This window comes from Lactuca serriola, chromosome 1, assembly GCF_051521515.1.
Source record: "Lactuca serriola cultivar US96UC23 chromosome 1, Lser_US96UC23_V15, whole genome shotgun sequence".
NCBI classification, from domain to species: domain Eukaryota; kingdom Viridiplantae; phylum Streptophyta; class Magnoliopsida; order Asterales; family Asteraceae; genus Lactuca; species Lactuca serriola.
Window position 1 is genome coordinate 8,837,044 of NC_136408.1, and position 27,312 is coordinate 8,864,355.

Genomic DNA, 27,312 nt, shown 5'->3' on the forward strand with positions numbered 1-27,312 from the left:
GTGAAAAGGGGTTTGCTTAACCATTTCATAAGAGATTATTCAGTTATCATCTTAAGATTATGCGTTTTATTAAAATTTAAAAATAGTTATAGATTAGATGGTCTAACCTTTTCAAAGACACAAATGATTGTGCTTCCACCAAATGAGAAATATCCAAACTCTATATACATAAATAAATAGGAAGACGTGTGAATCTGAATTAGAAAGTGAACGAGGGTAGAAATGGAAATTTACATATATAGTTAAATAAATTTGAACCTTGTCTCTTTTCTGGATATAATCTCCCTTCTTTTTGGTTAATGTTATATTACCCACTATTGTTGCTCCATTTTCCACAAATGCCACCTGAATTTTTTTAACAAAAAAAAATATGAAGTCAAAAGAAATAATCATAAAAGAGTGATATGACAAACTTTTCCAAAATCGGCAGTTGATATATTAGAAACAACACGTTTGTTATCTGTAACTTGCTATTTACAGCAATGGGGTTGACCTACAAATAAAAAACATCAAAGATATATAAACAAGAATTAAATTTTAAAAAATAAAAAAAATAAAAAAATAAATGGATCCATATATACCGTATATAAGCATCCAGGTATATCAACAATCTGCTCAATCTTTCCAAAAACTAGGAAATGGAAACGATGATAATCCTTCCAGAATTTGTATAACTTCAATTTTTTTCTTATTACATCCTACTTGGATGAACATAAACATATATCTATTTAGGAGGGTCGCATCGCATGGAAATCTACCCAAGAATAGTAAAGTGACTGCATCAGAAGTTCTAGTTGGAACCCTAGATGTACAGTGAGATTTTTCAGTGAGTGCCGTTTTTTTATTATGTATATCTTATCTTAATTGAAAATATAATTGTACGAAATAGGAAAACAAAAAGAAGAAAGATGAGATTTTAGACAAATATAAAAAGTCACAAACCAGCATCTTTGATGCCAAGAAATATATGATCCACCATAAAGGAGACTATTATACGCCCTGCAGCTTCTATTGATTGCTGCCAGAAAAAAAAGTTGGTTTTTACAAAACTTACGCAGTTTCAAGAGTGATTCATGAACACGTAACTTTTTACTAACCTTTTGAGCATTTGGAGTCACATCTCCTCTGTTAAGACAAACATATAATCCTGAGAAGAAACGAAGAACAACAAATAAATAAAAATTTGGTTTCATCCGTTAAGGCTTCTAAGAGAAAAAGAAACAACAATGTATACTAGTAACAGGAAAACTCAACAACAAATAAATGAAAATTTGGTGGATTTTAAGATGTGATCTTCAAAATACAGTCAAGTAAAGTAATAATATCGAGAACCCCTAATAAAACAACTAAATAACAAAATTTGAACAGAAAATAAGCAAACTAACTAACGGAAGCAGCATAGAATCGAAATTAAAGAGCGATTACAGACCCTTACCAAAGAATTTTTGCATGAGTACAGTTAAAGAAGGCCTAAAAGAAATCCTAGACCTAAAAGCCCAAAATACCCTCCATCTAGAGCAAAAAAGAGCAGATCCACCAATAGAAAGAGAATTGAGAGATGTGTAAGCGATGAATGCATCAAAATCTTGGAGAAATCATATGAGTAAACAGAAACCCAGATATAATTTTAGGGAAAAAAAAGAGGGTAATGGAGAAAAGAAATGTATGATGGCATCATTGATTGACTGAATTGATTTATACAAACGAGGAAAGAGAGAGAAAGGTTAGGGTTTATTGATTGAGAGAAAGGTTAGGATTGATAGAATTTAAGAGAAAGATCTTACGGAAGGAGTTGATAAAGCTCGAGGCTGTGACAATGACCATATGGGATAACGAACGGCTGACTCCGGTGCAGGTGTAATATGCGTGCATTGATGCTTTTTCTGAGTTAGAGAATGGGGAGGTTCTTGATTGAGAGAACCTGAACTAATTCGAAGTTGACTTCACAGTTTTTGATCTAAGGCATCGTTTCTCAAGAACAAATTAGGGTTCTTGATATTTAGGGATTTATGATTTAGGGTGATTTGGGGAGTCGTAGTAGGCGGGATGTTTAATTTTTTTGGGAGTGCAAAATGGTTATGAATGATTTAGGGTTCTTAGCAGAGGATTTTAGAAGGAGAAGAAGGAGTATCAGGCGGGGTGTTTAATTTTTTTTGGATTTCATTTCCCAAAAAAATATGGAGAACGCACCTTCTTAAAAAAATATAAAGCGATGTCTTTACACGACACGCTTTTATGATAGGTGCCCTCCATATTTTTTTTTTCTTTTTCGACACTAATTTCAAGGTACGCATAAATGCGTGTCCTCTATCCTTTAAATTTTCGAAGAGATGACAAGATTTTTAGGGCGCACGCTTTTGCGTATCGTAAATCACTGCGTGTCATTGTTTGCGCGTCATTAAAGGGTTGTTTTCTAGTAGTGTAGATCAAGACATATCGACAGAAAGTATCACTTCATTAGACATCGTGTAGAAGAAGGGCAACTCGTAGTGAAGAGGATATCATCAGAAGATAACCCAGCAGATCCGCTTACGAAGGGACTGAGTAGGGTTAAGCACTTGCAGCATGCTAGGAGTATTGGGCTGAAGGATGATATTAGCATAGATTAGATAGTATTAGAAACGTGTAATAGATAAATGTAATTGACATTTGATGATTAAATAAAGGAGTTTTATTTATGAGTAATGTTACTATCTTATGTTAATTGTTTAGCTATTGTTTCACTTTGCATGTTTTGACTTCCAGAATAATTGAGTTTATTAGGAAAAATCGAATTATTCAAATGGTCCACAATCGTTCATATGTTGGGAGTAGATATGAATGAAGATTGTCATGAATTGGTGTGTAGAATGTCTAAATGGTGTTAGACATAGCAAAGGATTGCTGCAACATTCATGAGTGCTTATGAACTAGTTTTGAGCATTGGAATAAACCCGCGCTTGCTGGAATCACCTTATGGAATACGATATAAAAGGTGATCGCAAGACGATAATATCATATAGTCTTAGAACCTAGATATATGGTTTATTATTTGTTAATTGATTGTACATTGATAATACGAAAACGCATCAGTAACTTGGTGTTATAAAACGTATTGTTGTCTATAGTTGGTTAATGAATAAGTAAATGCATATAAGTCGAAGTTTATCTGTAACTTTTATCTAAGAAGGTAAAAGCGATATCTCGGCCGCTCGATGATTTGATTTGACTTATGTGCCAGGCCCGGTCAGAACTGAATTGATGTGTTCGATTAAGTTCTATGTCAAATAAATCAGAGATCGAGAAACCTAAATGCTTGACTAACCATTCCATAGGATTGTCAGCATGATATCTAACAGAGGACTGTACGTTCCCTTATCTAAAGGACAAGATTGATTAGATCAGAGTTGACAGCGTCTTTGAGAGCTACGATTGCAAACCGAATTGTACATGTAAATATAGTTACTAGACTTATCCAAGTGGGAGACTGTTGGAATAGTGTCTAAGGCTACAACTATATTAGACAAGTGATTGACCCGGTTGTGCATGGTCCTTTTGGGTTGCCTTCACCATAGCAACTTGATAGGATGATTTATTAAGAGAGAGTAAATATTATTAATATATTATGAGTATAATATAATGAATAATATATTTGTTATTTGATTAATATAAGTCATAGAATTAATTAGAATTAATTTGGTGACTTAAAGAGATTAATTAAATAAAGGGGTATAAACTGTCAATTGGTTGATAGTTAAGCTTTAGACTGTAAATCCATTGGGATATGCTTTGGACGAATTCTAAGAGTGTTAGGATAGCCAAAACCGTCCAAAGGCTTATCTATGGAATGGATTTGGATAGCCTTAAGAGAAGATTATCCAATTAGGGTTTAGGTTGTAACCCTTAAGGAGTCTACAAGTATAAATAGACCCCATGGCATAGGGAATTCGACACATCTCATAAAGTAAGAGAACCCTGGCCGAATTCCCTCCCTCTTCTCTCTCCTAAATCATTCTTCTTGCTATTGGTGTTTGTAAGCCATTAGAGGAGTGACATTTGTGACTCTAGAAGCTCCAAGACCTCAAGATCAACAAGGAACTCAAAGGTATGATTCTAGATCTGTTTCAATGTTGTTATTTAACCTAATTAGTCATTAGAAGACTTGGATTCAAAGCATGTTTATTAGAAAGCCTAGATCCAAGCATTAGGGTTTTGCATGCGCACATAGGAAAGTTCTTATGGCTAAAACCCATCAATAACTTCTTCGTTATAACTCGGATTTCGGCGTTCCTTATATCCCCGAAATCCTTGTTTCGACCACTACAACTTTATATAAAGATATCGGGCTTATCTCACACTTTGATTTTGACGCTTATTTTTATTTGTTATTAATTATACATTTATAATTAAATAATAAACACATAAACACACATAATTCACATAGTACTCAAATATTTCATCTTTATTACTTCAAAAAGAGTTACAATAGTTGACCTAGACTATTACATTGACAAAAATGCTTAGCCCTGAAACCCAGACGTTACATACACCTTTGCCTAAGATAACTCATATGTATGTCTTAAACAATTCAGACTAATTGCCAAATCTCACAATTCTAATTATGGAAAGGGATACCGTAACCATAATCAAATTCGAGAATACATTTTCACAATCACTATCTTCTTAAAATCTCTCTTGGTGAAAGCATTTCCTCACAGTCATCTTCATGAAAGAGGGAATCTTATGACACTTAGATTTTAATGGTGTATGTGTTCTTATCCATGTGAATTTGTCCCAAACCAAAGTTTGCAACAAATCCAAACTCTTATGGACCAAACTTTCTTAATCTTGATTTCTTGCCTTATGGTAACACGAGTGCCCACCATGTCTTCCAAGTAGTTAAGCAGCTCACCCTTTCTTATCAATGTACTTTTCATTGATGAAGGTCCTTGCCTTTTATGCATTCAAATGAGAACTCATAGAACTCACATGCATAATTAACTCAATTGGAATGGCACAGAAATAAAATAGTATCAACACGATAGGTTGTAAACCTCAAGTCGTGTGCTAGTGATGATCGATAAGGTTTATTCTTGATTAGTTCTTGAAACCTTTCAAGACCATTAAGACCCCCACTGACTTCTTGACATATAAGATTCTCTTGTCAATAAACATTTCTCGACAAACAAATATTCAAGAGTTAGTGTAGCTTTTATCAAGACAAAACACTTCACAAAAATTGGTCCTAGTTGGTCTTTGTCTTATCCAAGACGTCACAACTTACCAATTTGAAATGTGCAAGAATAAGAAAACCCTTTTCCAAATTCCACATTTGATGAATGTTATAAACCTTCTTTAGACTTGTCACTCAATGTCACAATCTTAGCTCTAAGACTTGTTTTTGGAACGAAGTATGATTGACTTCTTAATTTAACCATTTCTTCAATTCTTGATTCCTCTTCTCAGACATACAATTGCACTAAGACTCACTTAGAGGATCAATTGAGACATGGTTCTTAATCATTAAGACCTATCATAAAACATAATAAAAAGTACTCTCCCTTCTTCTTAGAATAGATAAACTTTTATCTTTCTGCCTACTTGATTCCTTTTATTCGTTCTGCTATTGATTGAAACTCTCTCAATCAACTCAGAATTACACTTAATCTTATAAGTATAATCATATTTACTTAACCTTAGTAAATCATGACGAATATCTTTGTTACTCTTGTGGTGGACTTGATCAACACACTACCTTGTGTACTTGATCTCCTAGTACTTCACTTGAAACTTTGTCAATGAATTAGTCTAATTTCCAAATATGAAAATTTTCATTCATCATGCAACCAAGTTGTGTGATTCCAAGTTTCTGTCCAATTGAAACTTGGGTGATGAGAAACTTTCCCTATTTAGTAAATTCTTGACATTTCCACAAATAACATTATTAAGAATCAAATCCATTATTGCTAATAATAGAAACATTCAAACATCAATTTTTCATACACGCCATTGCAAGGATAAATAAATAATATAGAATCAAATTTTATTTTATTGCGGAAAAATTTGTCCTTACAATGCAATTCTATTGAAAACTATGTTAATACCTATTTCTTAGCAATCTATTCTAACTCCAAGTAGTAGCTCAAAATCTAATCTTCAAACAATGCGATCGAAAACCATTTCTCCACGATTAGATTCCGCTCACTTCTTCCCTTAAGCTTCCTTATATTTTCTATGATCCTAAAAAACACCAAATGTAATCTTATCACATCATGTATTAAGAATCTAGAATATGAACTTAAAAGAGTTAGTTAATGGATTTTACCTAAATTAGATCCATATGTTTTGACTCTCCCATCTCTTAGATCTCTTAGGTAAATAGGGCAGCTTCATCTCTAATGCCCCTTCTCTTAGCAATAGAAGCAAATGGACTCTTTTGGAATGGAACAAGGAAATATCTCAGAATCTACCTTTTTTTGGATCTCCAATGTCACCATTTTCAATATCCATTGAAGTTTGTGAGTTTGATTCACCAGAAAAATTTGCTCGACCAGCTCGCCAAATCATTGCTGATTCAGCAGCTATAAGCAAATAGGTCAAATCAATGAGGGTCACGTCATGATTCATCATATAGTACTCTCTAACGAACTCACTATATGATTCAGGAAGCGACTGAAGAACCCAGTCAACAACCAACTTACCTAAAATCTCGACACCCAACATCCTTAATCTTTCAATGTGTGACTTTATCTTTAAGACGTGTACACACATAGGTTTCCCATGTTTACTTGCCAAAAGGGCTTGAGTGAGCTTGAACTTTTCAAGCCATCGAACTTGTGGGTTAGGGAGAATAATTGGAGGAGGTAAAGGAAGTGAAGCATGATCTCTTGTTCCCCTATCGAATCATGGAATATCATCTTCATGTGGAAAGCTTGTTCCACGGGATTTAGGAAGACCATAGTTGTCATACTTTGACATCTACAAAATAGGAAAAAATTCAAGTTAAGTTGATTAGGATCCTCGATGTGACACCCAAATGAAATACCGAGGCTAGGATCCAACACAATATTCTACAACCTAGAAAAGGGATGTCGTAATCCAGTTGCAGAATATTTGAAGGTAAGTGAATGACGATTCACTAATTTGCACCATGAAAAATGAAAAACAGATTAAGTTTTAAATCTATTGAAAATTCCTAGATCTTTTGAGATTCATTGAACATTCAATGGCATGTTTAAATCTCGATATGCCCCCTTAGTTTGTGACTGGGATACCGAGGATCACAAAGCGGGTGTGAATAACCATGCAAACTTACATGGTGCCCTCACATGTTACAGTCACCTATTTGATGTGCCGGTTAACCACACACACTCCACCGAACTATGAAAAACATTGAGTCACCCTTTGCTACCTTTTCTTAGAACCATTTAGTGTGCCGGTTAACCACACCTGCTCCACTAACGTCTTCGCAAGGGCACAAAGTGTAATTTCATGGAATTGCATCAATTCACTTTTGCCTAAAGTAACTAAGATTGGGAATTTTGAAAAAGCATTTAGTTACTTTTGTACTTCATTATACTTATAATGGAAGGTTTTTGTCCTATCCTACCCGTTCGGCTAACGACCCTCCACTAGTCAAGAGTGCGGTGGGTAAGAGTGGATACCAATTCAATCGCCATTTTATAGGCAGTTTCCTTAAACACCCCTTATAGACCAGCTTTGTGAATGAGGCCTACTAACGGTAAGACTGACTGTTTACTCATACATATATATAATACTAGACTTTTAATGTTATATATAGTATAGGGTGTATTTTACACCTTAAAAATACTAGGTAGTCTAATTTAATAATTATACTTTTAATTTAATTAAATGTAAACCAAAAATTTATGGATTTATTAAATCTCTTTTAATTATACACCTTAATTAATTAATAAAACCATAAGGGTGTGATTTGAACTTTTCAAAACAATACTAGGGTTTTAGAATTTAACATTTCTAAATTAAACTTTTAATCAACTTTTAAATTCCAAAACTTGAGGGCAAGTTTTGAAACATTTCAAAACATCAAGGATCAAATAGCAAATAATTTAAATTAAACAATTAATTTAATGATTATCTAAATTTGACCTTATTTCAATTTCTTGCAAGATAAGTTACCCAATTAATACAAATAATCAATCTTTAATCATATATGGAAGTTATTATCTAATCAATTGGTAATTATCTTTTGTTTAATCAAGAATATACTCAAATATAAGATAAAATTCGAATATTAAAGACCCAAAACAATTAAGGCAAGTATCCTCAAGCAAAACAGCAAGAAATCCCGAAATCTGCTCTTACTGACGCTCGAACTCGCCGAGTTCCTCTATGGACTCGCCGAGTTGGAGCAACTCGCCGAGTCCACATTGGAACTCTCCGAGTTCATCAGTCAGGGAGCCAAAAAATCGATTTTTGAAGCTTGAACAAATAACCAAGGCATCAATACAATAGAAACCAATCAAGGCTCTGATACCACTGATGGGTTTTAGCCATAAGAACATCCTATGTGCTTATGCAAACCCTAATGCTTGGATCTAGGTTTCTCTATTGTACATGCAATTCATCCAAGACTTTAAACCCTAGATCTATCATACTATTAATCATATTAACATAAGAATGGGGTTTAGATCTTACCTTGATTGTTATGTAGCAATAACAATCTCAAATCCTCCTTGTAATGGCTTTAGAAAGCTACGAGTCACAAGTGTCACTCCTCTAATGGCTCACAAACACCAAGAGCAAGAGGATGATGAATGATAAGAGAGGAGGCACCCAAAAACGTGTAGAAACCCTAAGGAATCACTTAGCCACGTTTTTGGTACCCTAGGGGTCCTTAAATAGTGAGGCTATTAGGGTTATCTAACAAGGAAACCCTAATTTGACTGCTTAGGCGCTAAGCAACCCATGGACTCCCTCCTTAGAGGCCTTGGACGATTTCTAATGGGTTTCCCCATAGAATTCGTCCACCCCTCTAATATGGAGTCCATTAGCCCAATATTCAACTATCACACAATTGACAGTTCTAGTCCCTTAAGTTTAATTAATGTCTTTTAGCCACAAAGTTAATTCTTATTAATTCTTGACTAATATTAATTAAACAATATGATTTCTCCTTTAATATATTATTCTCATAATATATTAATAAATCATAATTAATCCTCTCTTTCCATAATTCATCCTATCAAGTTGCTTTGGTGAAGGCAACACAAAAGGACCATGGACCATCGGGTCAAGTACATACCAAAAGAGTTATGGACTTAGACACCAATCCAACAGGATTAGCATACAATTTCACATTTTGCCTAAAGTAACTATGATTTGGGAATTTGTAAAAGCATTTAGTTACTTTGTAATTCATTATACTTATAATGGAAGGTTTTTGTCCAATCTTACCCGTTCGGCTAACGACCCTCCACTAGTCAAGAGTGTGGTGGGTAAGAGTGGATACCCATTCAATCGCCATTTTATAGGCAATTTCCTTAAACACCCCATATAGACCAGCTTTGTGAATGAGGTCTACTAACGGTAAGACTAATTGTTTACTCATACATATATATAATATTAGACTTTTAATGTTATATATAGTATAGGGTGTATTTTACATTTTTAAAATACTAGGTGGTTTAATTTAGTAAATTATACTTTTAATTTAATTAAATGTAACCCAAAACTTTATGGGTTTATTAAATCTATTTTAATTATACACTTTGATTAATTAATAAAACCATAAGGGTGTGATTTGAACTTTTCAAATTACTAGGATTTTAGAATTTCAAATTTCAAATTAAGACTTTTAATTAATTTTAAAATCCAAAACTTGAGGGCAAGTTTTGAAACTTTTCAAAACATTGGGGTTTAACTTATTTAAATTTCAAAAACAAAACTTTTAAGTTCGAATTTAAACTATAAAACATAAAGGGGGTAATTTGAAACTTTTTCAAACTTTATCAAGAACATTCTAGATCAAAAAATTCAAATAAGGCAATTAACAACTAATTGGTGGTTATCTAATTTTGACCTAGTCCAATTTCTTGCAAGATAATTCACTAAATAATTCAAATAATTAAATTTAATCATATAAGGAGGTAATTATTCAATTAATATGAAGATATCTTTTATTTTGACAAGGATAATCACCCAATATCATAAAAATCCAATTTTTATCAATAAAAAACGTTTTGGTAACTATCCCACAGCCAAAGATGCACAAAATCCCGAAATTACCTCTTTCTGACCAGCTGACTCGTCGAGTCAAGCATCGACTCGTCGAGTTCACCATGGACTCGGCAAGTTCAGCCATGGATTCGGCGAGTCCATCCCCCAGAAACCCTAATTTTCGATTTTAAGCAAGAATAATCCATTATAGCATCAAATACATCAAACAAACAGCTTAGGCTCTGATACCACTGATGGGCTTTGAGCAATACATCATTCCTATGGTGTACATGCAAACCCTAATAGCTTTTGGATCTAGTTTGTCTAATGAACATGCAATTGAATATCCAAAGTTATAAACCCTAGATCTAGCATACAATTAATCATATTAACATAAAACAGGGTTTAGATCTAACCTTTGATTGTTATACAGCAATAACAATCTAATCCTTGGCTTCAGAAAGCTTAGTGTGTAACATCCCAAATTTCGAGGCCAAAAATTTCATTTTTAGAATTTAGCATGCAATAAGGCGTGTTACTAAAACATTGTCAAAGTTAAATTAATTAGAAAACATAAGGTCATGTCTCAAAACGATATCATCGGAAATAGGAAAATTAGAGTACGATCCCAGAAAATCCAGTGCAGAAATCATGTGTGTGATGCGCCGCTACGCCGCCGGCTTTTTCCCCTTTGACGAAGAGGTACCTGAAAGCACAATTAAAACTGTAAGCACGAAGCTTAGTGAGTTCCCCCATCATACCACATACCATTCAATGTCATCGGTATCTTTCAACCGGTAATCATCTTCGGTATCTTTCAACCGGTAATCATCATCGGTATCTTACAACCGGTAATCATCATCGATATCTTTCAACCGGTAACTGGGGTCTATTCCACCCCCTTACTACTACTAGCATACAACAACAAGGTATAAGCATACAATCAGGCATATTCGAGTACTGACGTACTCTTCGGTCCTAAAAACCATTGTCAGGGAAAAACTATCCCTATCATATACATAACATATCATACAGGAATATCTCATAACCAAACACGTATCCATACCAAGATAATTATCATGAATACAATCATCTTCTAAAATACTCCTACTTCGTGGGCCAGCATTGTGGCCTTAGACCCACCCTTATTGGAAGGTAACTCGCCTCAAAAGGCTGACTGCTGAAAAGCTGATCCGCAAATGTCTGACAGCTGCTCCGGTGATCCCCCGGTTATATTCCCATAAAACACTTAATCAGACATTGATACTAATCCTAGGGTAAAATGACTATTTTACCCCTAAACGATTCCAAACCAAAGTCAAGTCAAAGTCAACTTCCAGTTGACCCAACTCGCCGAGTCGGCTTGCCAACTCGTCGAGTTCATATCCAGCCGATTGACCTTACTCCCGTCTCTACTCGTCGAGTTAGGCATTGACTCGACGAGTTCTCTTCCTAACTGAATACACAATGGTCCTTCATCCAACTCGCCGAGTTGTATGAACAACTCGCCAAGTTGTATGAACAACTCGTCGAGTAAATCTTCATCCGATGAACACGTTTTGTCCTCGACTCGCCGAGTTGATGAACAACTGACTGAGTTTATGAAGATTGCCTTGGACCCGCCAAGTCAAGGCATTGACTCTCCGAGTCCCTCAATTGATGAGTCTGGATTCCGACTCACTGAGTCCACCTATGGCTCACTGCTCTACTCGCCTACTCGAAAAGGGGAAAAAATTGGGGACTCGCGACTCGACTCGCCGAGTTCGAAGAACAACTCGCTGAGTCGCATCCATGCAATCTCTCTACACTCGATTTTGCTTGAATCCAGTGCATTCCATTCATAAATCTAGGTTCCTAGGACTTGGTTAACACGTAAAGTTTCCAACTTTACGTGTACATAATCATCCATGGGGATTCTAAGGCTCAAAACACACAAAAAGGGGTAGATCTAGGGCTTTCATGCAATATGGCCCCATAAAGGTATTAGATCTAGGCTTTTGGGACTCGAACATAGCCAGATCTAGCAGCTATTCAGCCCATTATGATCCCTATACCATTGACAAGCTTGGAAATGGGTCCAAGATAGCTTAATGGTGTTCTAATGGGGATTTGAGCATAGAAAACAGAATAGATCCGAATTGTACCTCAATGAACTCTGGATTAAGTCCTAGATTCTTGATCTTCACCTTCTCTTTTTGTCTTTCCTTCCTTCTCTTCTTCAAACTCCAAGGAACAAGCACAAGATCGCTTCAAATCACAAGGAGAGGGTTAGGGTTCGGTATATGATGCTCTGAGGGTGATGGAGGCTAACTTGGGGCGCATAAAGGGGTTTAAATAGGGTGCAAACCCCTGAAATTAGGGTTTCTTCCAAACTGATGGACTCGCCGAGTCCATAATATGAACTCGCCGAGTATCCAACTTAAACGTGCTCAAAATCTCGTCCCTACTCGGCAAGTCTAGCCTACGAATCACCGAGTCCAAGGCTAAAAAGGTAAAATACTCAGATAAATCATACATACCAGGAACCAGGTGCTACATAGTGCCTCAAGTGTTTCACCTCTAATGGAGTCACAAACACCACTAAGCAATTGGATGAAGAAGAGAAGAGAGGGGATGCACCAAAAATGGCTGGGAACCCTAATCCAAGTGTTAGCCACGTTTTTGGTGCCTAAGGGCTCCTTATATACTTAGGTAATTAGGGTTATCTAACAAGGAAACCCTAATTTGACTACTTAAGCCCTAAGCAGCCCATGGACTCCTTCTTTAGAAGCCTTGGACGACTTCTAATGGGTTTCCCCCATAGAATTCGTCCACTCCACCTTCTATGGACTCCATAAGCCCATCTATGTAATTATCTTATAATTACACAATAAGTCCCTTAAGTTTAATTAATCTATTTTAGCAACAAAATTAATTCTTAATTAATTCTTGACTAATATTGATCAAACATTATGATTTCTCCTTTAATATATTACTCTCATAATATATTAATAAATCATAATTAAACCTTTCTCTCCTTAATTTATCCTACATATTGCTATGGTGAAGGCAACCCAAAATGACCATGCTCATAATTGGGTCAAGTACATACCAAAATAGTTATGGAATTAGACACTAATCCAACAGCCTGGGGGTGACAAATGTCATAAATACCGACGCATGAAGAACGTCGTAGAGGCCAGTAGGTCATATTAGCATGGTTATATGAAACTCACAATAGTGTAAACAAGGTTTACGAGATTAACACTACTTCAAAGGTTTTATTTTAATATTAAATCTTCTCTACACTACTTTCCTAGTACAACACACATACATTTTGGGAAAAGGATTTCACACAAACGTTTTGGATAATAAATCAGACACTACAGTACACTACTTTACACTACATCTGGTGGATTTCAGGCACTATTACAAACAATATGGATACTAATACTACATACATGACTATAGTATAAACATTACTATTGGCACCACTAAAAATCACTATTTTCTAGCACCAAGTACACTGATATAATTTACACTCTAAGTACAAGTACAACCAAGATCACTAAATACAAGCACAATTTATAACTTTTTAGTAAAAAACATACTTTTCCGAAAGAACTTCTAACTAGGGGCATACATATAAACAGATTTGCATACATACACAACACTAATACACCACTTTTATAAGTATGAATCAGCAGAACATACATTTCATTACAACATAAAATATAGGATTTTCTGGAAGAAAAAACTAAGGTTTTCAAGGAACAAAGAACATACTTTCCAAATACAAATGCTTATGAACTCACCAACTTTAATGTTGATACTTTCAAAACCACTTGTATTCTCAGGTCACTAGTAGACAGGTACACGTACAGGGTTCCAGATGGCGGAGCATAGTAGCTTCAAGTCTTGTGTTGCTAATTCCTTTTAGAGTCAATCATATCATATGATTCAAATACAATGTAAACTCTATATTATTAATTCAATGGTTGTTGTTGCTTTGATTACTATTATTCAACTTTTGTGATACTATACATGACGTCCTACGCCCCCGAACGTTTCCGCCTTTCCGGTTTGGGGGTGTGACAAGTTTTCAAATGAAGAGCTTGGGACGATCGCAGTGCATACACCCGTCTTTTCCGCAATATGTGATCTTTGGGATTGAAATCTGATAATTGATTTAATTGAAATACTTTTTAATGTTTAGAACACAGCTACAATAGTGTTTTGATTATAATAAAAATGAAAAAAAAATTAACCTTGATTTTTAGGATGTTACAAGTTGGTATCAGAGCCTAGATTTGAGGGATTCGGGCATACTCTCTGCTGTGCCTGAACTCAAACTGTGGGTTTGGTGAAATTTTTATAGAATAAACATTTAACTCAAATGGAACCTCAAATCAAAGAAAGGGTTCTGATATGTGCAATCGGTCGAGCTCAAGTAAGTGGTTCCCAGAATACTAATACGTGTTTATTATGATATGTGATATGATTATGAGAACTGCATGCTAGATTAGGGCTAAGGATCTGCTCTGTATTATGTGATAGGAGAGATGCCTTTATGTTCCTAATTGTATGAATTTTAGTATTGTATGCTAGTCTGTATATCTAATAAGTAGATGAAATGGATTGTATAGAGTATGTTGGTTAGCTTTTCTGTTGCCTGAACTTTGCTTGCTTCGGGCTTTGTGGGGATCTTAGCAATGTGAGTTAGCTACTAAGTGGATATGCCAAGTCACATGCGGCACAGGCTGTATAATTTCAGAGTGATGGACTTAACCCTATTGTGCAGCTCTCGTTTGAGTCCAACCGTTCTAGGATTGAGTCTTTTACTCGGAGGACTATCTGATCTCTATTGAATGTGAATATATTCATGAGGTAGCTAGTTGACATTAATGGGAATCCTTCAGCAGCTAAGGGCAGGGTGAGGTGGGGAACCTAGGAAAGCCTAGGATATACTTCAACTGATTGGTGGTGCGGTTTAGTGGGTTTTAGTGCTTTGGATTGAGGAAGTGACTTAGAGGATTCAGGAGGATTGCTGAGGAAAGTATGGATAGGTATGGAAGGTAGTATTGGGCCTCTACTACTGAAAGTACAGGATCCACTTTCGAATCGGTGAGAGTCTTGGAGAATCTAAGAAGCTGATGGGAGGAGAATTCTTCAGTATGTTTTGATTGTTGGTTTGTGGTATTTCAGTTTGGAGATGAGCTCTCAGGGAGGTGGTTCTGGTTCAGCTGCAGGTTTTGAGCCGATTAGCGAGCAGTTGTGGGAGTTCGTTTCATTGAAGATTTCTCGTGGTATTTTGGAGATCTTGGATGAGCGCTTGGGCGCGATCCGCGCCGAGATTGGGGCCATCATTGGAGCTCGCACTCCAACTCTCTATGAGCGGGAGATTGAGTTGGGGTGCATTGGGAAGAGGAGGTCAGATAAGGTGTAAACATTGGAGGGTCCCAGGAAGAGACCCAAGACTTCTAATCAGCATTTGAGAGGCCAGTAGGGCCGGAGTCAGTGCAACACATGCAGGAAACACACGACGGAGTTTGTCGTTCCACGGGTATGGGTTGCTACAAGTGTGGTAAGGTTGATCAACTCAACAGGGATTGTCCTCAAGGGCAAGCCCGTTATGTTTTCTCTACAACCAAGTGGGCCATAGAAGGGTCGTCTGTCCGAGAACGAGGGGAGGAGTAGTGAGTGCACCTGCTTCAAATATTTTTCAAATCTCTGATGGATGGGAGGGTAGGGCAGGATCCCCAACAGATAGGATCAGGACTTTGCAGTGTCAGGCAAGGAGGTTAGGACTCCAACAGTCGATGTTGTAGGTATGTATCTTTTGCCTTCTTTCAGTTTTATCTACATTTTTGTTGATTGGAATCTTTCATTGGTTTGGGAAAGTGTATTTCTGGTTATCCTTTGCTTATGTTTGGGTTATATATTCAAGTAATGTTAAGTGCCATTTGTATGCCGTGAATTATTAATGGTTAGTGAAGGGTTGTCTCTCTTATAGTGGGTGTGGAGTGTTCTGTGTTATCTTGGTTGTAGTCAGGATCGGTTCGGGGGCATTGTGTGGAACGTTTATGGTCAGGATTCAACGGGTTAGTTGTCTAGTGTCACCAGGATCTAGTGGTTTTTGCCATTGTGCTTGGATTGGTTTTGGGAGGTGTCGAGGGAAGTGGTTTGTTGCTGAGGATTAGGTTGGTGCATTCATCCTTTGAATTTCAATATTTGAGTGTGATGTTATTTTTTTAGCATCTGGGGTTATCAGTAATATTAAGATACGATAAGTGTTCAGCTAGTCTTCGGAGGTTGTGCAGTCTTTTGAGTTGGATAGTAATGGATCGCTAGCAAGCTTGAGTGTTGGTTGTCAGCGGATCGATTATTAGAAAGTAAGAAGGATTGGGTAATCCTTCAGTTCTTGTGTTCTTTGAGGATTTAGTTGATTCAAAGTGGGGTAGAATTGTCCAGGGATTCAGGAGAAGAAGCGGTTTCGAAACTAAGATGAGTTTCGCATCCCCGTCGAGGAGGAAGGCGACCCAAGTGGCTGTTTGGATTGAGGATTGTGTGAGTTGGAAGTTCGGGAAACTTACCAACATTGAGATCACGTTCTCTTGGTGCTTGATAGCAGGTTTTAATGAACCAGGTCAGGGTTCCAGGCATGGATCGAGTTCAACTCGGGCGTTCGGTTGAGTGTGTGCTCGACTCAGGGTTTATTCGATATAATAGATTAGAGGTAAGGCTTTGGGCTGCGACTATGGTAAGTGGAAGTGGTGTAAGAGTGTGGGGTGGATTGTAGAATTCATTAGTTAGTAGTTAGTGTAGAAGTGTTGTAAGACTGCGGGGTGGCCTATAGCATTCACTGTTGATCAGTCGGTTTGGGAGTGTTGTAAGACTGCGGGGTGGCTTGTAGCATTCACCGGTCCATGTTCAGTGTTGAGATTGTGGCAAACATGTTGATCAGTTGGTTTTACTCACGGTTTTCTTCGGATGGTTTAAGCCAGGGAGGATTGGTTCGCAAGGTTATAGGAGGGACACAATATATTGGAATCAGGTTATGGTAGGTCGTGGGAGACCGGGTATGAGGAAAGATTGCATTTGGTCCTGTACCATTTAGGTTAGCATCAGGTTAGTGTCGAGATGGTTTGGGTAGTTATTGCTTGTGAGGCTTTCTGTTGGAAGTCGCGAGGGGCGACTGTGTGGGAGTCTTTTGGCTCAGCAACCAGGATGGAACCCGGTATTTCAGATGGTTAGATGATGAATTGGGACCAGGGAGGTGTCGATGGATTTTGGAAAGCACACAGGAGGCAACATGCTGTTTCAGGCAGTTTCAATGTTTCGGGCAGTTTTAGTGTTTGGGGCAGTTCTAATGTTTCGGGTAGTTTCAGTTTTTTTGGCACTTTCAGTGTTTCGGGCAGTTCAGTGTTTCGAGCAATGTTAGTGATTAGGTATCGTGTGTGTGTGGAGTAACTGAATGATTAGGAAATGCTAAGTCTGAACGACCCGATTTTTACAAAGAAAATTTTCATTTTAGAATAATCACACAGAGTTCCAACATTAAGAAATCCAGTTATAATTGTTTTCAAAACATAAGTCAAATACAACTTTTATTCCAAACATCAGAGTGTCTTGTGAAAACACCTGAGAGAGAGTGCACGTCGCACCATCATGCCTTTCCCTTGCCCTTGGGATCTGAAGTACCTGAAACAAATCCACAACTTGTAAGCTAATGCTTAGTGAGATCCCCAGAGCATACCTCACACACACAAGACGCATAACACATATCATATCAGCTACAAAAGCTTCCTATATCACATATCACATATCATCTTAGCAATACAGCTATCTCTATCACATATCATGTATCACCTTAGCTATAAACCTATCTCTACCAATAGCCATAAAGGTTATCTCTACCGTTAACCATAAAGGCTATCTCTACCGTTAGCTATAAAATCTATCTCTACCCTTAGCCATAAAGGCTATCTCTACTGTTAGCTATAAAAACTATCTCTACCGTAGCCCTAGAGGCTATCTCTACCGTCATCCATAAAGGCTATCTCTACCCACATTACCACATAATCATGCCACACACCTCTACACAACCAGTATACCAACTATCATAAAATTGTCCGGCCTTGGTGCCTTAGACCCATTGGTACGGTGAGAAGACTCACCTCGAAAGTAGAAGATCCCTGAAAGAAATCCTGAGCTGCTGCCCTGCCCCCTTCCTAAGCTATAAATATCGATCAATATACCCAATTAGCAATTGGGTACCATACCAAAATCCTTAATCCATGCATTGGAGGGGGGAGTAAAATGGCAATTCTACCCTGGGCCTAGTATGATCAAAACTAAGGCCCAAACCTAAGACAAAACCCAACACTAGGTAGGCTTTCCAAGCCCACTAGTAGCCCACTAATGGCCCAATTTGCAAAATTGGCCTAATCCCTCTAATGGGACTTACCCTAAGCCCAAACATCTTATTGGCCCACATTATCTGACTTCTAGTGGCCTACTAAGGCCTAAAGAACCAAAATCCCCTGAATGGCCCAAACCGAGTCCCAAAACTCGCAAGGCCCATATCCGATGAGTACGTTGGGCGTACTCCCATGTACGCTAAGCGTACAAGCTAAATGGTGCGTACGTTGGGCGTACTTGCATGTATGTTGGGCGTACTCCCCTGTTAAGTCACTTTCTCATTAAGTGCTTAATACTCTAGTCCAGAGGTTATAACCACATATCCAAGTCCTTTTCAATGTCTTAATCCATAAAGTCAGTTACTTGGTGGCTTGTGATCGAGGTCATTATCTCAGTCAAAAATTAACCAACTAACCTAAGTAGATAGGGTAAGTCGGGTCGAATCCACAAGGAGTTCGTGGTTAAACTTTGTGTCAAAGCAATCAATAAAAATAAAAGTATTACTAGCAGTTGTCACGAAAAAAAGATTAAAACAAAATTCAAACAAAAGCTTGAAAATTTATTAATTAAAAATAAAAATCTCAATGAGAAAACTAGAGTACTCCCAGTTCAGTTATAGACAGTTTAGATTCACACACTTTCTTCCCTAGAACCCTAATTCAGTTACTTAGATGCAATTGGGGTTTATTAACTTGTAACACATAGTTTGGATACACAATATGTTCATTCTACTAATTGTCTTACTCCTTTATGTCTAAATGAATTGAGAACAATTAGCGAACTAGCAATAAAATGTCTTATGACTACCTATTACCATATTAAGATTCAATATCATAAATTGGAATAATATATGTTGATTCAATCACTTGTCTTTATTCCTAAACTAATTGAACTTGGAACAAATGATGAATTGACAATAGACTATCTTAATTATGACATCAACAATTCATACAACCCAATTTCACTTATCATTACCAAATATCATCATATGAAGCATAAAATAACAATTGAAATTAATTAGAATCAAGTAATAATCAAGTGTGTTCATCCAAAAGTCTTAAACATCCTCGGAAGTAACCCTAACAGTTTAGCCTTCCATTGAGTTCATAAAACAAATAACTTGATTAAAATGAATAAAATGCATAATAGAATTCATAAACAAACTTAAAATCATCCAACAATTGTAACCTAATGATTATCAAAATATGAAACAAATTAACCTTGGGAAGAAATAATCATTTCTGAAAGTTACTAAAATTGATGAGAATCACCGGTTGAATGATCTTCAAATGTTGCTTGATGATGAATTGAATCAAATCTTGCCTTGAATCCGGATTGAAATAGAACGGATTTGTGTTTCCAAATGTTTCCAAGGGTTTAGAACCCTCAAAAATGCAAGAAAAAGGTCTCAAAATCGGAGGTTGAAACCCTCCAAATTGCAGGAAAATCGTCGATGCTAGGTTGCCCTCCCATTAGGTTTTTTTCTTATTTAAATAGGATAAGCTTGACACATAAAAACGTCTCGGCGTCCCGACACTCTAACCGGGACGCTAAGAGTGCCATACGACGCTAATGCGGGACGCTAAGATGGACGCTGAACTCCAATTCTACCAAAATTCCCTGATAAAAAAGGGTGTCCTATGAATGGGTCAGAGTCCAAGGACACTTATGTGGGACGTTGACGAAAGATTATTTTGTCTTTCTTCCTTCCGCGAACTTCCAAGTTCGATTCTTTCGTCCGCACCTTCCCATGTAGTATCTTGCTTCATTTTCCATGCATTTTCTATTAATTTCTTCTAGATTTCATTCCTGCAAACTTCATCCAAAACATAATCAAATTAGGCCCATTCTTGGACATTTATACATCAATTCAACATATTTATGACAATTTAGTATATTCACAAAATAGGCTTATCAGCTTGCAACCCACCAAATGGACCTAAACTTGGAATATAGCAATAAACTTCCATGGAAATGGCTAGATCTCATGCATGGTCACAAGTGGTCCTTAAAGATTGAAATTTTATTGCATAAAAGACTCATATGACACTAAGGGTGGCAACCCTGAACCTAGAAACGTGTTTGAGTCATAAAGGTCCATTCTTGGGACCAAAAGAGTCCATAAACTCATCCTAAGAGAGATATAAGAGATTAATCATCAAGCTCATGACTTTATACCTTGAAAAGTTCTGAAGTGAAGCAACAATCCAAGATTTGAAACTTCTTTTTTGCACCAAAACCTTGTCTTGACCTTTGCTCCATTGAAGAATGGATCCAAAGCACCAAAATGCTCTCACAAAGCCTTCTAAGCTCCAAGAACACTCAAGAAGGTTTAGGGTTTCGTAATAGTTCTTGGGGGTGGAATGGAGGCTGATCCTTGAGGGCATAATGTTCTTTATATAGTGAGATACCCTAAAATTTAGGGTTTAGGGACTCTGAGCGTACGTTGGGAATACTCCTCTCTACACCTGCATCCATCCGCCCTTATACGTTGGGCGTAACCCAGATTATGTTGGGCATACCCTCACGCCTACCACCTTGCATGCTTGATACTTACTTGTCAGACATTTCCATTCAAGGACCAATTCTGCCAAAAACTTCAAAGTGCTATAACTTCCTCGTCCTAAGTCCATTTTCAACAGACCTTATATCCACAGAAAGGTGTCACGAAATCCTACATTCCTAGTCACACTTCCAAGTCTAAAACCTTCCGAATAAGAATTCATTTTCCACAAAAGCCCGAACTGTCACATTACCGAAATACTCCTAGGCTCCAAAACACGAGTCGAACACCCGGATCACTTTTGATACATCACCTGTACCAAATGGGCCTAGATCTTACCTTCTCAAAAGTCGTAATCCTTATAATGACCGACCTTCACGCCACAGCCTCAGACTAGGAATTGATTCAGAACAGGGCGTTACAAAGTCACTAGCAATGGGATTAAATAATCTCAGAGTAATTGATTTGACCCTGTTGCGCAACTCTCGTCTGAGTCTAACTGTTGCAGGGATAAATATTCTACTAGAAGGATTATCTGAGCCCTCTTTTGAGCATAGGTGTTTTGTAGATGTATATGGTTGGTGATTTTGTTTCCCCTTTGAAGCATTTCTTTGGTTCAAAACTCTATGGGGTTGGCTTGGTGGCAGTTCGGTGTTATGTGTCTGACAGGGAGTCAGATCATTAAGATTGTAGGTTTCGGAATTCAGGCGAGATAGGACTGGGTTTTATTCAATTATTGAGGATTCATTCTTCACCGGGCTTGAAGAATTATTCTAAGGATGGTTTTAGTAGATCGGGATAGGCGAAGGTATGATCAGAGTTGGAAGGTTTATGATTGATTTGCTATTCTTTGAGAGAGGGCATGGGTTGTTTCAACACGGGCAATCTGTCGGGAAGTTAGGTCAATGTAGAATTCAGGTCTCAGAAGGTAAGTGGTGGTTTGCAAGGTTTAGGTGTTATTTTTCGGGATAGAAGTTTCGGTTACCTTGGGAAGGTTATTTTATGCGCATAATTTCGGATAATGATCATCAGGTTGATTGTTTTGATATGAGTGTTAATAAGGAATGATTTTGAGGACAAAATCTAATTTAAATTGGGGATAGTTGTAACATCCGGAATCTAGAAGGTCAATTATGGAAATAAAACCTCATTTCTAAAGGCCAACTCGTCGAGTTTGGCGGAAGAAACTCGACATGTTGGAAGTGTTGGTCGCGCGTGTTTTTGAAGACCAACTCGACGAGTTTGATGTGGTTTGGGAAACCCTAATTTCGGGGTTTTGCACCCTATTTAAACAACTTAATCCTCATATGTTGGCCTCATTTCCATCCACCGTTATCCTAAACCCTAACCTCGAAACCATATGGCATTTTTGAGTGTTGTGAGCCATTTTGGGTTCTTTTGTGGTGTGTTTGAAGCCGTTGGAAGGAAGGGAAGCTTGGTGAGATTTGGTGATACAAGAAGGAGCTGCTAGATCTCGAATCCTTGCTTCATTTTCGACACTTTTCTGGTAAAAAGTCTCAACCTTGCTTTGGGAATTCATAGATCTCCTTCTTAGGATTCTTTTGCATGTTTTGGTCCAAATGGAGTGGTTGTTAGGAGTTGGACATCTCATTTGGACAACCCTTTCAGATCTAGGGTCCTAGGGAGCTCTTTTGGCATAAAGGTGCCAACTTTATGACCTTAAGGGCTACATGCATCCATTAAGCCTTTCTTCTAGCTTATTTTGAGCTTTTGATCTTCTTCTAGCCTCGCATAAGAGTAAAGTTGGAGACTTTACTCATCAATTCAGCCTTAAGGGACCAGATCTACAATTTGAAGCCTTGTCTTGATGATTAAGTAGCTTAATAGATTAAGTGGGTGTGCTGACTGAAGAACTCGACGGGTTCATAGGAGAACTCGGCGAGTTGGTTTGGGATTGTCCCGATTCTGATGAAAAGGAGGGGAAAACTCGACGATTTGTAGGGAACTCGGCGAGTTAGATCGATTCTTCGCGATTCTGCGGTTTGCTGAGAACTCGGCGAGTTGGGTCACCGGGACCGTTGACTTTGATTTTTGACTTATGCTTTTGACCAAGTTTGTCCCAAGGGGTGTTTTACGTAACCTGAATTGTATTCGAGGAAAATATGGGCTGAGGATAAGACCCATATGGGATTGGGCCCAATTTGGAAAATTAGGCCATTAGTGGGCTTTCATGGATTTTTGTGGTTTTGGATCTTGTTGGTTTGGGGTTTGGGCTTTAGTTATGAATCTTATTGGGCTAGGGGTAAATGGTCATTTTACCCCAATTTTGGATCATGGATCATGGTTTGGAACCCAAATGATAATTGGGTGATATTTTGGTATTCTTAGCTCGAGGAGTTGTCAGGGCAGCAGTTAGGGATTTATTGCAGTGAGCTTCAGCATTCGAGGTGAGTTTCCTTACCTGGTTTAGCGGGTTGAAGGCACCAAGGCTGGACCATGTTTATATGACGTTGTTAGTATGCTAATTGTCTCCGTGGCTCTTGCATGTGTTGTGTTTATATGTTTTCCGGGTTAGGGCCCGAAATCGAGCGAGACCCGATGATGGACGGGGCCCACTAAATGTTATTATATGATTGGTATGTGGTATTTGGGGAACTCACTAAGCTTTGCGCTTACGGCTTTCAGTTTATATTTCAGGTACTCCAATTTTCAATTGAAGAGCTCGAGATGATCGCAATGCATACACTCGTGTTTTCCGCAATATGTGATCTTTGGGATTGAACTCTGATAATTGTGTTAATTGAAATACTTTTTAATGTTTAGAACAAAGCTACAGTAGTGTTTTGATTATAATAAAAAAGAAATTTTTTTAACCTTGATTTTTGGGATGTTACAGGTTGGTTGTGTATTCTCTTTGGGGGTGTGTATAGTGGTAGTTCATCTAATACTATTATGAGGATTGAATAAGATAGTCTGAGAACACATGGACTGACTTTTTTACATGGTTCTCGTCTGATTTATTGCTTTTAGGTTGGAACAAGAGTTCAAATGTCTAGCATATTTTATGGTCACGTGAATTCATGTTGTTATTTGGTGTTACGTCGGTAGTAGTCTAGACTGTGGTGAGATTCATGTGTCTTAGAATTTTATGGATTGAGTTGCGTTTGGCAGCTGCTAGAGGGATGTTGGTCGGGTTCCTGCAGGTCGGTAGGATGATGGTTTGTGCATATAGGACCATTGAGGTGCTGGTCATAAGTCCTGATCATATCATGATTGCATGTCAATAAGATCGTTGTTGAATTGTGAGCTTCTTATTCCAGTGATCGGACGGTGTCACGACATATCGTGAATCGTTGTAGATACGATTTATATAAGTTGGACCCGATAACTATGTAGAGGATACTCATGTGTTCAGTTCGTTAGTCTTTTGGCATAGTTAAGTGTTTCATTAGTATGGAAATACTATTGGTGGCTCGATAGCAGACAACTTTTAATTGGGCATAGGTAGAATGTTGACTTGATGGAAAAGTTATGGTTGTTATCAACAGATCTTTATGGAGCTTTTTCTTAATGAATCCTTGTTCATTTTGTGAGAATTGTTTCATATTAGTTAAGTTACCAGTAATGGAATTCGTTTTAGGTCTCTTGGATGATTTATCAGGTGGTTGTGCACATGAGTTGTTTTGGGAGTTTGGATGCCACAAGATATTTTTTGAATAGCCGAGGTTATGCTCATGGGAGCGGTTAGGTTAGTGATGACTTGTCAGGAAGTCAAGTTTATACATGAGGTCTTTTGGGCATGAATTTTTAGATTTAGGGTGGGTTGAAATTCACAATCGGCATGTTTTAAGCATTCTTTTTGCATGGTTTGGAGGTGCTCCTATTTAGGAATAGCAGGATGGTGCGACGAATGGAGGATCGTCAGTCTTTAGATACAATTTCTAGAGTTTAGATTGATGGTTTCCCAATCTTGTGAAGTATCTGGATGGAGTTGGTTTGTAGTTGCAGTTTTGAGAGTTTCTTGGTTTTAGTGGTTTTCTCTGTGAGTTTAGTCTTATAGTTGGGGAGAGAATGATAATTATTGTAGTTTCATGTTTTCACATGATTGGTTGTTTTTTAGCATCGGTTGGGTTCCGAGTAGTCTTAGGATATTTCCTTTTTGGTCTTTTATTTGTCTAGTGAATAGTTTTGAGAAAAGCATAAAGGATTTGCTTGTAAGATTTGTTTCTAAATTATAGTCAAGTCAGATTTCAAGTACGAAATCTAGTTTAAGTGGGGGAGAGTTGCAACACTTGTTTTTTGGATTGATCAGCTTAGGTATTTGAATTCTTGAGTATTAAGGTTTTGAGGAAAAGCCTTCAATCGTGGTGACGTGCTTTTGTGTCTGCGACATGGACACGCTATTAATGAAGATTGGGTCTGCCTGGCGACTGCAGTGCGGTACCAGTATGTACCATGGTGCGATGACCTCTATATCCCAAAACCGTAGGACTCGGGCCTTGATACTTTTTTAAGGAATTTAAGGATTAGGGTTTTCCCATTTTGCAGCCTCCAACGCCCAAAATGAAACCCTAACTCTCTCTCTCTCTCCCTATAGCCCTCGATTTCTTGGTGTTTTGATATTGGTTTTCCATTTATGGTGAAGCTTGTGGTTTTAGAAAGTGGTTCTTGTAGTCTTGAAGTCTTGGCCCAACATTCTCATCATGCTCCTGGAGCTACTTGAGGTATAAAGTCTCAAACTTGTTCATTAGATTCTTAGATATTGTTTGTATGCCATTTTGGTCCACTTTATCCAATTTCTTTGGAGTTCTTGGAGTTTGGAGAACTCTAGAGCAATACTCTGAGATGTAATGACTTCTGGACTTGTTGGTGTTGGAGCATGGAAATACTCTACAAATAATGAGTGATATTTAGGTTGTATTTTTCCCTTTATTGTATTGTTGGTGTATTTTATCTCTCCCTCCTATATAAAGGGCGAGGTGGTCATTTTCTTATTATGCATCTTTTCTAAAATCTAATCTCTAGAGAGAGAGAAAGTGGTGGGATATCTCTCTTTTCTTTCTCATCTTCTAAGAATTCTCATCATGATCTTCATATTTTCATATTTTGATACACGACAAATCTCAAGATTACTCTTCCACATCCACCGTTCGTATAAAAATGGGTTCCTACAGTTGGTTTGCAGAAAAATGCATATGTATGCTTTTCCTTCGAGCTATGCTTGGAGATTTGTCCCAATTGTAGTTAGGGTTTAAGATTTTGACTTATTGAATGGAAGTAATGGATAAAGTTGGAAACTTTATCCATGCATAGGGTAAATCGATCTAGATCTAAGCTTTAGAGCTCTGAACATAAGGGTAAAAAGCTTAATTGAATAAGTTGTTAAGGACGTTCACCCGTGGTAGGGCGTTGGGCACAACCCGAGGGTCTATGTACCCATGTCTATTTTTCCCTCTAGTGACCATGGAGTGGCCAAAGGGATTAGCCGTGACGCGATGGTTGATGGTTGGTTGACTGTTGACTTTGACCGTTGACCATTGACTTTTTAACTAGTTTGACTTTTTGTCAAACTTTTGTTGAATCGAGCACTTCACTAAGGAATTGTCTCGATTTGGCATTAAGTAGCTTGGGTTAGCTATTATGTTGTTGAGGTAGCTGTTAAGATTTTGTTGAGTGGTTCAAATAAGTATTATCATTATACTGTGTAGGATGTTAGTTTGTCTTTGTGACTCTTGCATGAACGTTACGTATGTTGGGCATGGCCTGTTATGTATGTTGGGCGGAACCCATTATGCATGTTTTCAGGGCCCGTTATGCATGGTAGGCGGGGCCTGTTATGTATATTGGGTGGGGCTTGTTATGCATGTTAGACAGGGCCCGTTATGTACGTTGGGCGGGTCCGTATTGGTAGGTGGTATCTTGGAGAATTCATTATGCTTCGTGCTTATGGTTTTAAGTTTAAATGTTGCAGGTATGTTATCAAAACATGGAGAGCACGACGTGATTTGTGACATCACCTATTTTCCAGAACCGAAAAAAAAAACGTTTTCTTTACGCTTTCATATACGACAACATATTTATTTACAGAAAATCCCAGTCCCACAAAATCTTTTGCGGGAACTGTCTTGTTTTATTAAAAATATATTGAGTAAAGATGTTGTTTCAAAATGCCAAAAAACACTAAGGATGTCATAATCAATACACAACATATATTACAGCGTAAAGACCTAATGGTCCTGAACACTATTGCAGGTTGTCACTTAATCACT